At 40.8% G+C, this 9384-nt stretch overlaps 1 protein-coding gene across 1 annotated transcript in view; it reads right to left on the bottom strand.

The window, feature by feature from the left end:
• FAM222B (family with sequence similarity 222 member B) overlaps positions 1 to 9056 on the bottom strand; it is a 51032-nt gene extending 41976 nt beyond the window's left edge. The window contains exon 1 of the mRNA XM_004706916.2: positions 9003 to 9056. The gene's annotated coding sequence lies outside the window, so the exon portion shown is untranslated. The remainder of the gene's footprint in view (positions 1 to 9002) is intronic.
• Positions 9057 to 9384: the final 328 nt, after the last annotated feature.

The raw sequence follows: 9384 nt of genomic DNA, 5'->3' as shown, positions 1-9384 counted from the left end.
CAATCAGTGGCAGTAATGACAGAGCATGTGCTGTTACGCAAAAACCGCGATAGAGTGAAGCCGCGGAAGTCGAAGCGCGAAGTGGCGAGGGTTCACTGTATAGCAAGAAAAAAAGGGGGCAACACTAGCACAGGTCACTGATGATTGAGTTTGAATTTGCCAGATTGAAACCAGATTGAAAAGGGTAGGTCATTCTAAAGCCATTCTGAGGAGGGAAAATTTGTGTAAGGAAAGGCATGTATTTGTCAAACTAAATGGTGTGTTTCAGGAGCCAGAAGTAGTCTGGTACAGTGAGTAAGGTGGATGTGCTGAACCTGGTGAAGAACCTGATGTGCCAAATTATGAAGGGATTTACATCGCATAGTATACAGAACAGAGGCTGGGTTAGTCACAGCTCAATGTTCTCACCATTAAGTCAGCTTGAAAGTAGCCCTGATACCTTACAGAATAATTCTGATAAAAGAAAATTATATTTGTACAATGCCTAGCATTAGTCAGTATGTACTCGATGATGGTAGTTATCACCATTAGCTAGGGTGAGACTTTAATCTTGTGAGCCACGGGGAGATAAAGACCGTTTTAGGGGGAGAAACCTGATCAGATGTTTATTTTTAATAAATCTGCTGTAAGTGTGAAAGACAAACAGGAGATGACAGAAGCCAGGTAAGTGGCTATAGTGACTGTCGAGGTGAGAGATGATGAAGCTCTCAAATAAGAGTGTCATGTGAGGGCTGTCACATGAAGGAGGGCGCAGCTTTATGTCTGAACTCAAGAAATTAAGTAGGTTAATATATTACAGCCGAAAGATAGGCAATCTTAAGTGAACACAAAAGTTTGAGCTCATTCAACAGTAGTATAGCACTGGAGAAGCAAAAGCAATGACCATCTATCAGGAATGAGGGTCACTAGCTAGGAATTTGTACTCGTTAACCACTAAGTCCAACTTCCAGATTCTATGACTCTAACTTTACAAAGGTGGCTTGATAAAATCATTAACGATGCCTTACATTTATATAGAGCTTTCATGTTGATTCTTCTCAAATTCCATTTGAGAATCCATCCCTCATTAGCCATCCTCTCTTTATTCTCAAAATCAGGAAACCCACCTGCATGCCTTATGATCCTTGCTGAGGAGCTTCAGCCTATTCCTTGGTCTTCTGTCAAGGTGAACATGCAGGAGATAGCCACCTAACTTTATATAATAATCCTTCAATATTTGCATACTACTAAAATGCCTGTCACTGCTTGATCTAGGCTAATTTCGTCCTTGAGTTTTTCCACATATTATTTTCCTTCAGCTAAAATACAGTTGCTAATTTAGTATCAGCTGCAGGGAAACATCACCATGAACTGGAACTGACTCCTTGGCAACGGTTCCCCAGCCCTCCTCAAAGATAATAACCCATTCCCATATACTCCAATTCTAATTCCCACATGGCCACCAGAGTGTACATCTCCACGTCACTTACTGAGCACCTACTATACAGCATGCACTGCTCTAGGAACAGAGAACACAGCAATAAACACGGGTGACTTCCTGCCTTCGTTGGTGCTTCCAGTTTTTTTTAACTGGGGTGTTGGACGTTCAAGGTAGGGAGCGGACCAGCATAATAAACAAGGAAATCGTACAGACGCCTAAAAAATGGTAAATGCTATTAAAAACAATAAGGCCGCAGTACTAAAGTCAATGAACTGTGCATGTAAAACAATTAAAATGACAAATGTTTTGTTATATATTTACAATTAAAAGTAATAATAATAAAGCAATGTAAGGAGATGGCAAGTGAGGCGGGGACATAATTTTCAGCATTATAGTCCACATAGGCCTTACTGAGTGAGACTAGTTTTCGTTTCTCTGGTTTATCTGCTAGTCTCAGCACAAGCTGGCAGGGCAGTTTTTAATAAGGTAGATTGATTTTTTTTTTTTAAATACTTAAACAATACTGTTTTTTCTCCTCCTTTCAAATTTGACTCTTAGGCCCTCCACACTTAAAAAAACTCAACTAATGCATGTCTACACACGTACCAGACTGTTGTTAAATGCACTGTCTTTGATAAAGCCTTAGCACTGTCCTGGTTGAGCAATGCTACTTTAGTAAACTAGTTGTAGGGAGCCGAGATGAACAGATGTGAGCAGGTGGGAGGGAGGTGGGAGTTGGTATACAGTTTCAGAGAGCTACAAAACTGGTGTGCAAAGCTCAGAGGGCATCAGCCTCTCACTTCCAGGTGCACTGAAGAACACGCTCCCTCAAAGTAGCCTGTGAATGAAAGGATGCACTTCATCTGGGGCATTTGCTCAGATTGGAGAAGAGGCAAAAATAAAAATATAGCTTGCTAAAAAAACTCGTTTCAACTTAATTTTGCCATTTACTACAGAAATAGATGCAGCACTTTTCTTAAGAGGGAAGGTCCCTCTGGGGAAGCATTAAAGCCTAGTACCGCTGCCCTGTATCTCACAGAAACTGAGTGAAGCCTGGCTACTTTTCCTTTGTAAAAGCACTTTAGTGAACCCACAGTAACACCTGACAGGACAGGTTAAAAACAAGATTTGGAGTCTTCATTAATCCACTGGCCTCAATTTCCGAAATGGAAAGAAATAGGTTTTGGGAGACGATGAAAAGCAAAAATCAAGTTGGTACCTTACGAGCTACAAAATTAATGTCTTCTAGCCAGAAGGCACCATTCAGGAACCCAGAAATTGTGGCTTCTTCTTTGAAATACTGCAATCTGGAATGAGTTGCTTCTAACTTCTTATAGTCTCATTATCTGCTTCCTTACAATAAGTGTGAGCATAAAGAAAATTACATAGTAGACATGGTTTAGCTTTTGGAAGGAAAGAAGAAATCTAAGTCATGACTACTAAAGCTTCATGGTGCTCCTCTGAAGCAATGGGGATGTAGTCTAAAATGATTTCAATTCTGCAAGTGGTATAAAATCTGATTTTTACTCCAATCAGCAACTGATTCTTAAACCCACTTTGCTAAATGCAAAGAATTAGCAATTGGTCTTGGAAACACTGTTTATTAAAATCTTCTGTATATTCAAATGAACTCCTATGGAAGGAAGGAAGGAACATTTTCCTACCAAAATGCATTTATAGAAATCCCTAGCTTTGAAGTGATGACCTATAGTGTTTCTTCAATCATAATCTGACTATTCTAAATGGATTTCATTTTAGCCAACACAGTTCTGATTAGCACATATAATCCAGTTTTGAAAGAAGTCTAAGAAGGGGTTAGGTAACAGTTCCTCTTTGGTATAGTGACTATAAGACAGCGTAGAATTTTTCTGGGTGAAAGGATGCCAACAAAGACAAGCCGATATCATGTGCTAGTTCATCTGTGCATTACTTGGAAGGAAGCCCTCATGGTGTAGTGGTTACCTCTTGGGCTGTTGACCCGAAGGTCAACAGTTCAAAACCACCAGCCACTCCACAGAAGGTAGATGGGGTTTTGAGTTAGTATCTCACCAGGGCAGTTCTATCCTGTCCACAGGGTCACTCTGAGTCGAAATCAACTCTATGGCAGTGAGTTTAGTTTGGTCTACTGGGAAGAGCTCAATTTTGCCAAAGGTCCTCAAGTGCAATTAGGCAACAAGGGTAAAGTCTCAAATACCAAATAAAACAGTCAAACTGTCTCTGGCAACCTACTTCTTGAAAGATTAGTCTTGGAAACCCTTAATGTGGCCATTCTATCCTGTCCTATAGCCACTAAGTCAGAATCAATTCAGCGCATCAGGCTTAGTGTTGATGATTACAAAGCTAAATGTAATCTAAGCTCTTAGCTCCCTTGCCTTCTGATCTCTTAAATAACCAGAGAAAGAAAACAAATGCCTACAGTTTGTTCCTCTAGAAAGTCCCAGTTGAAAAATAGAGATTGTGAGGACCTAATGCCGGGGGCTTAAGTGGAGAGGCAATGTTTTGAGAATGATGAGGGCAATGAATGTACAAATGTGCTTTACACAATTGATGTGTGTATAGATTGTGATAAGAGATGTATGAGCCCCTAATAAAATGATTGAAAAAAAGAGAGATTGTTTACACTATTGGCCTTCGGAATTGCTTTGCATTTCACCTGTCTACATTTGGCTTGTATACCCTCCTGCATGAACACGAATGAACCCTTACCTGGACTACATTTCTGCCCGTTTTGGCTACCCTGAAATGAACAGATTTAAGTTCATGCCTGAATTTGATCCAACCAGTCCAGTGGCTCCTTTCCTGGGACCCATTCAAACCTAATACTCAAAACCTCAACTCCTCCTTTATGTGTCTTTCATTCCTCTAACACCTCATTCCCAACCTTACTTTTCTATTGATTAATAATGGCATCTGGTTTTTAAAAGCCCTTCAAAACCAGGAAAATAAAAATAGCCTTTCAAGGCAGAGGTAAGAAGATTTTAAATAATTTCAAACAGGAATTCAGAAAGAAATTCTTGAAGAAAATAACATATAAAAGAATCAAAGAAGGAAAAGCTCAGAGGCCTTGGCTCTGGGTCTGGTTTAATTATCCAATCAATGTCCAAGCTAGACTGTCTCAGGAAGGATTTTTCCTACCTCTGAGAAATACTGAGCCCAACGGGGGCAATCCTTATTCAATCCTTGGCTGAAGCTAATCTAAAAGATTAGCTGCTAGCTAATCTAAAAGAACAAACATTTATCTTTTTAGTACTGGAAATAATCCTGGAGCCTGAAGAAATTAATCTGAACTTTCTGGGAGCCATTACAGAACCACACCCTACAATTCCACATTCCATTTCAAAGTATAATACGCACTCAAGGTCCCAAACAATTCCTTTACCCACGTCTAAGTAAGGCCTTTTACTCTTCTCTTTTATTAACATATAGATTCACAACTAATTAAAATATCTAATTAATAAGCAAAATTCTATGATCTGGTCAAACAAAAAGATGGGCCAATTCTCACAGACCCTTAACCCTTATTTAGAACACAGTTGTGGGAGCAAAGGCTCAGGCCTAAAAAAAATAAATGAGCAATCTCTGCATTTCATTAAAAAAAGAGAGGTAGATTAAAAGTTTATAACTAAAAGGCAACTTTGTTTTAAACTCTACCAATCCCACAATAAATGCAGTATCAAACACAGTCTGGGTAATTAATTCAGTGGACTCTTTGCCTTTCACTGCCAGATTGAACAGCTCTGAGGATAATCTCCTTCACTCTCCCAGGGCTCAGTTGGAAGATTCATTATTTATGCCCTCAATTGTTTACTCTGTCCTAGTTTTCCATCCATCCAGGCCCAGGGGCAGTGTTATCACTGGCCTGATTCTAAAGTGAACGTTTGAACTCATTGCCTTACTAGTTACAAAACCAATAATCAAACACAGTGGTTATCATATATTAATATTAGAGAGTAACCCTACCCCACCACTTGATCTAGAAGAAATTAATAAATATGCGGGCCCAGATCACCAACAGCTAACATTGTCTTATACATGAGGTGAGATCCTGATGACAATCTAGTCCCTCATCCAGAGCCACGCGGCAACCTATATAGGCTGAAAAGCAGCAAGAACTCTTTTTTTTTAATACTTTTTAAAAATCGTTTTATTAGGGGCTCATACAACTTTTATCACAATCCATAAACACATCAATTGTGTAAAGCACGTTTGTACATTCATTGCCCTCACCATTCTCAAAACATCCGCTCTCCACCCAAGCCCCTGGCATCAGCTCCTCATTTTTTCCCCTCCCAACGACTCTTAAAACGCGGTATCATTACAAAGGCATTTTGGTTGGCCCTTGGCCCTTACCAAGGGCAGAACTGTAAGCCACATTTTGAGGATAAAATCAATTGAGATATTATTTGCCTAGCAACCATTCATTAGTAAGAGTTGAGTAACTCACTAGCCATCAATTCCACATTCTTATCTGGGCTGTAAACAGAAACAGACTCCACCAAGTCCTCTACCCTCAGACCTAGACTGCTGAAGTAAACAACTTCCTCAAAAGACTCCAGGAATCAATTCCAGGGGGAGGGGGTTATAAACACACACAAAATATTGTCTCAGACACCTGACAAAGCTGAGTAGCTAAAAACAACCAGCAATCTATCTCCTTATGAATGCATTCATTATCTCTAAATTCTCTCAGAGAGGGGAGCTCAGGGTTTTTGCCTCTAGTATTTCATCACCTTGAACAAGCCTTTCCCAATTCCAAATTCTCAAGCTGATTATTATGAAAATCAAGCAATGTCAAGGGTCCAATCTTTTCCTTCACCTTCTCAAGGGGATTATTTTACTTGTCTGATGTGAAGAGCGATCTGGCTTGAGTCTCCCTTTAGGGAGAACACAGGGCCTTTTTTCTTAACACATTCTAAACTGTGACTCACAGAAATAAGCAGGGTGGATAAAAACAGATTGCTGAAGAAAATTAAATCAGCTACTTTGACCTTTACAGCACTATGTCCCCTCATCTATGAAATTAAGGGAAGTCATGTTGTCATTGTTGTTAGATGCTGTTAAGTCATTCAACTCATGGTGACCCTACACACAACAGAATCAAACAGTGCCATCCTCACAACTGTTAGAAGTTTGAGCCCATTGTCACAGCCATTGTGTCAACTCATCTCCCTGAAGCCCTGCCCCTTTCGCTGACCTTCTACTTTACTAAGGATGATGTCCTTTTCCTAATAATATACCCAAAGTATGAGAGAGGAAGTCTGGCCAGCCTCACTTCTAAGGCGCATTGTGGCTGTACTTCTAAGACAGATTTGTTTGTTCTTCTGGCAGACAACAGTCTTTTCAATATTCTACACCAACACCATAATTCAAATGCATCAATCCTTCTGCAGCTTCCTTATTCCTTGTCCAACTTTCACATGCATATGAGAGCAACTGAAAATCCCAAAGCTAGAATCAAGTACACCTTAGTCTTGAGAAGTCATGGCTTCATAAAACTGTTTCCCTATAGAGTATCAAATTTGAAGGTTTCCATCACCCTTATGTCATATTTGGAGATTAACATAGATACATTTATTATTATTTCTGTATACAGCCTTTTGTCTCCTGGGAAAATTTCTTTGGGGAAATTATCACAACATGCAAAATATTGATTAAACAAATCAGTCAGTAAAATAGAAACATAATAAAATGAGTCAAGTGTAAAGTAACCTGCACTAAATTAAAAACAGAAAAATCCACCTAGAATATTAAATGAGGACAACATGGCTTTTTTTTGGGGGGCCCCCCTCCGCAAACAAGTTGAAGTGGTGCATGCTGATTATGGCCTTCCAGTGGGTTGTGTCACTTCTCCAGTTTGCTGTATCTTAAAACATCAACGTGCACTTTGTTTTACACACTAGCTTCAATCAGTGACTTTAAACATTCTATTCTTCAGTAACAAATTAGGTAAGACAACATCTGGGGGAATCTTCTTTTCCTTCCCCATTTCAACATGATTCACTGTGCTTGAAGGGACAAATGAATAATAAACCAAAAAACAAACTACAAGTTTACTGTGTATCTACTCTTTGCACGACTCTATGCAAATCTACTCTTTACACGACTCTATGCAAAGGCCATTTCAGAAATTTAAAATCTGTTACGTTTCTTGATCTCTGATATGCTCCCACATGAGATGGTTTCCCATCCCATCATCCCTATTCTTTACACTTTCCTTCACCCGAACTGCTTCTGAACAGCGATCCAATAAATCGATGCACAGAAAAATACACTATTCCAATTAAAACTCTAAGAGAGCCCTGGCATATCAATTTTGTCTTCAAAACTAGTTTCCAGTTAGAACACTATCTGGAAACTGAGCCTGGTTGCAAGAATTAACTCCAAATCACTTAATGAATATTTACTAATGTGCTGCCAAAAAAATTACATTCATTCCTTCTGGCATGTTAGCTCTTTGCTAATCAACAGTAAGATAAACCTGTTTCAAACACTTCTGGTTGAAACAGTCCAATTTAAACCAAGTTTTTAACAAACATGACCACCACCCCCACACCCTATTTCTAACATCAGAAATTTTAGGTTTTATATGCTTAACTGATAACTTTCCTAACAATTTAAAACCGACAATGAGGTTCCTGATTGGGACTGAAAAATCCATGTCCTTCAGGAAAGCAGGATCCATAATTGTAGAAGCAGAGACTCAAAAAAGATAAACAGAATTTAAGTTGTAATGCTAGTCAGCCAAATTCACACCCTGAGGGGAAAGGTTGAAAAATAAACTAAATAAAATCCACCTGGGCAAATTGTTTTTGTTTTTGACCATAGAAACGAACCCTTCTGAGAACCTATGAATACAAGTGGGCTTCAAGGAACAGGTAAGGAAAGATGATGGAATTTTCCCAAGAACTTTGTGAAGCACCCTGGTAAGAAATATGCCTATAGAGAAACAGGTCAGACTTAAGTTTCTTTTATAACACGAGGTAAGTTTGTGGGCTCTAATTAACTGGGTTAATTAGCTACTACACAAAGCCAGCGACAATTAACTCAGGTAAGGGACTTTTGGGGGCTAATCTCTAACCACTATCAGGATTTTCCTTTAATCACCCTTTGAATGGAGCTGCCTCTCCTTTCTCCTAGCACCTTGTTATTACTGATTATGGCAGTTCTAAGTATGAAAGATGACGATGGCTTTAATAGACTTCGATACGGTACAGCTCCAAAATCCTACTCCTGACTTGCCTTTTTTTTTTCTTTTCCTTTTCCGGCTACTGCATCAGATGGCACACAAGAAAGGACTCCTTTTTTCTTCTGTGCATTTTACTCTGCGACCGACATCGACACATCAGTAAAAAGAAAAAAAAAAAGAGTCTTGAATCTCCTTACCCCGATGCAGGGATGAGATGAAGGAAGGGAAAGAAGGATCAAGGGCAGGAAAATTACAAAATAAAAATAAACTGGTGGAAAGCTTAATTCCCATTCCATTTCCCCTTTTCTTACAAGGTTAAGTCGGCTAAAGTCGGGGAGGCGTTAGAGAAAGCGCACGCGCACACACACACACACACACACACACACACACACACACCTTGCGCCCAGAAAGGGAGGCGAGGTTTGCTCCGCAGCGCTCGGTGGGGCTCCACGCTCCGCCCCGCCCGCCTAGGGCAGCTCAGCCCCGCTCGCCCCCGCCCCCGGAGGGTGGAAGAGAAGGGGTTCCAGCGGTCTGGCAGGGGGAGGGGGAGGCGGCAGCTCCGGGTGCTAGGCTCGGGGAGCGCTGCACTCTGCGGCGCGCCGACACCCCCTCCCCCAGCCGGCTGCTGCTCACTCCTCCACCGCCGCCGCCGGAAGCCAGCCCCGCCCCCTCAACTCCATCCCAGCCCCCGCTAGCCCCCTCCCGGCTACACAGCCAATGGTGAGGCCGGGAGCCAGCGGAGAGACTCGCCAAGCAGCCAACTGCGGAGGCCCACTGG

Source organism: Echinops telfairi, unplaced genomic scaffold, assembly GCF_000313985.2.
Source record: "Echinops telfairi isolate 266 unplaced genomic scaffold, ASM31398v2 ScPeMD7_7458;HRSCAF=8496, whole genome shotgun sequence".
Classification (NCBI taxonomy): Eukaryota; Metazoa; Chordata; class Mammalia; order Afrosoricida; family Tenrecidae; genus Echinops; species Echinops telfairi.
Note: the sequence above shows the minus strand (reverse complement) of the source record. Positions and strands in the feature narration are given on the sequence as shown.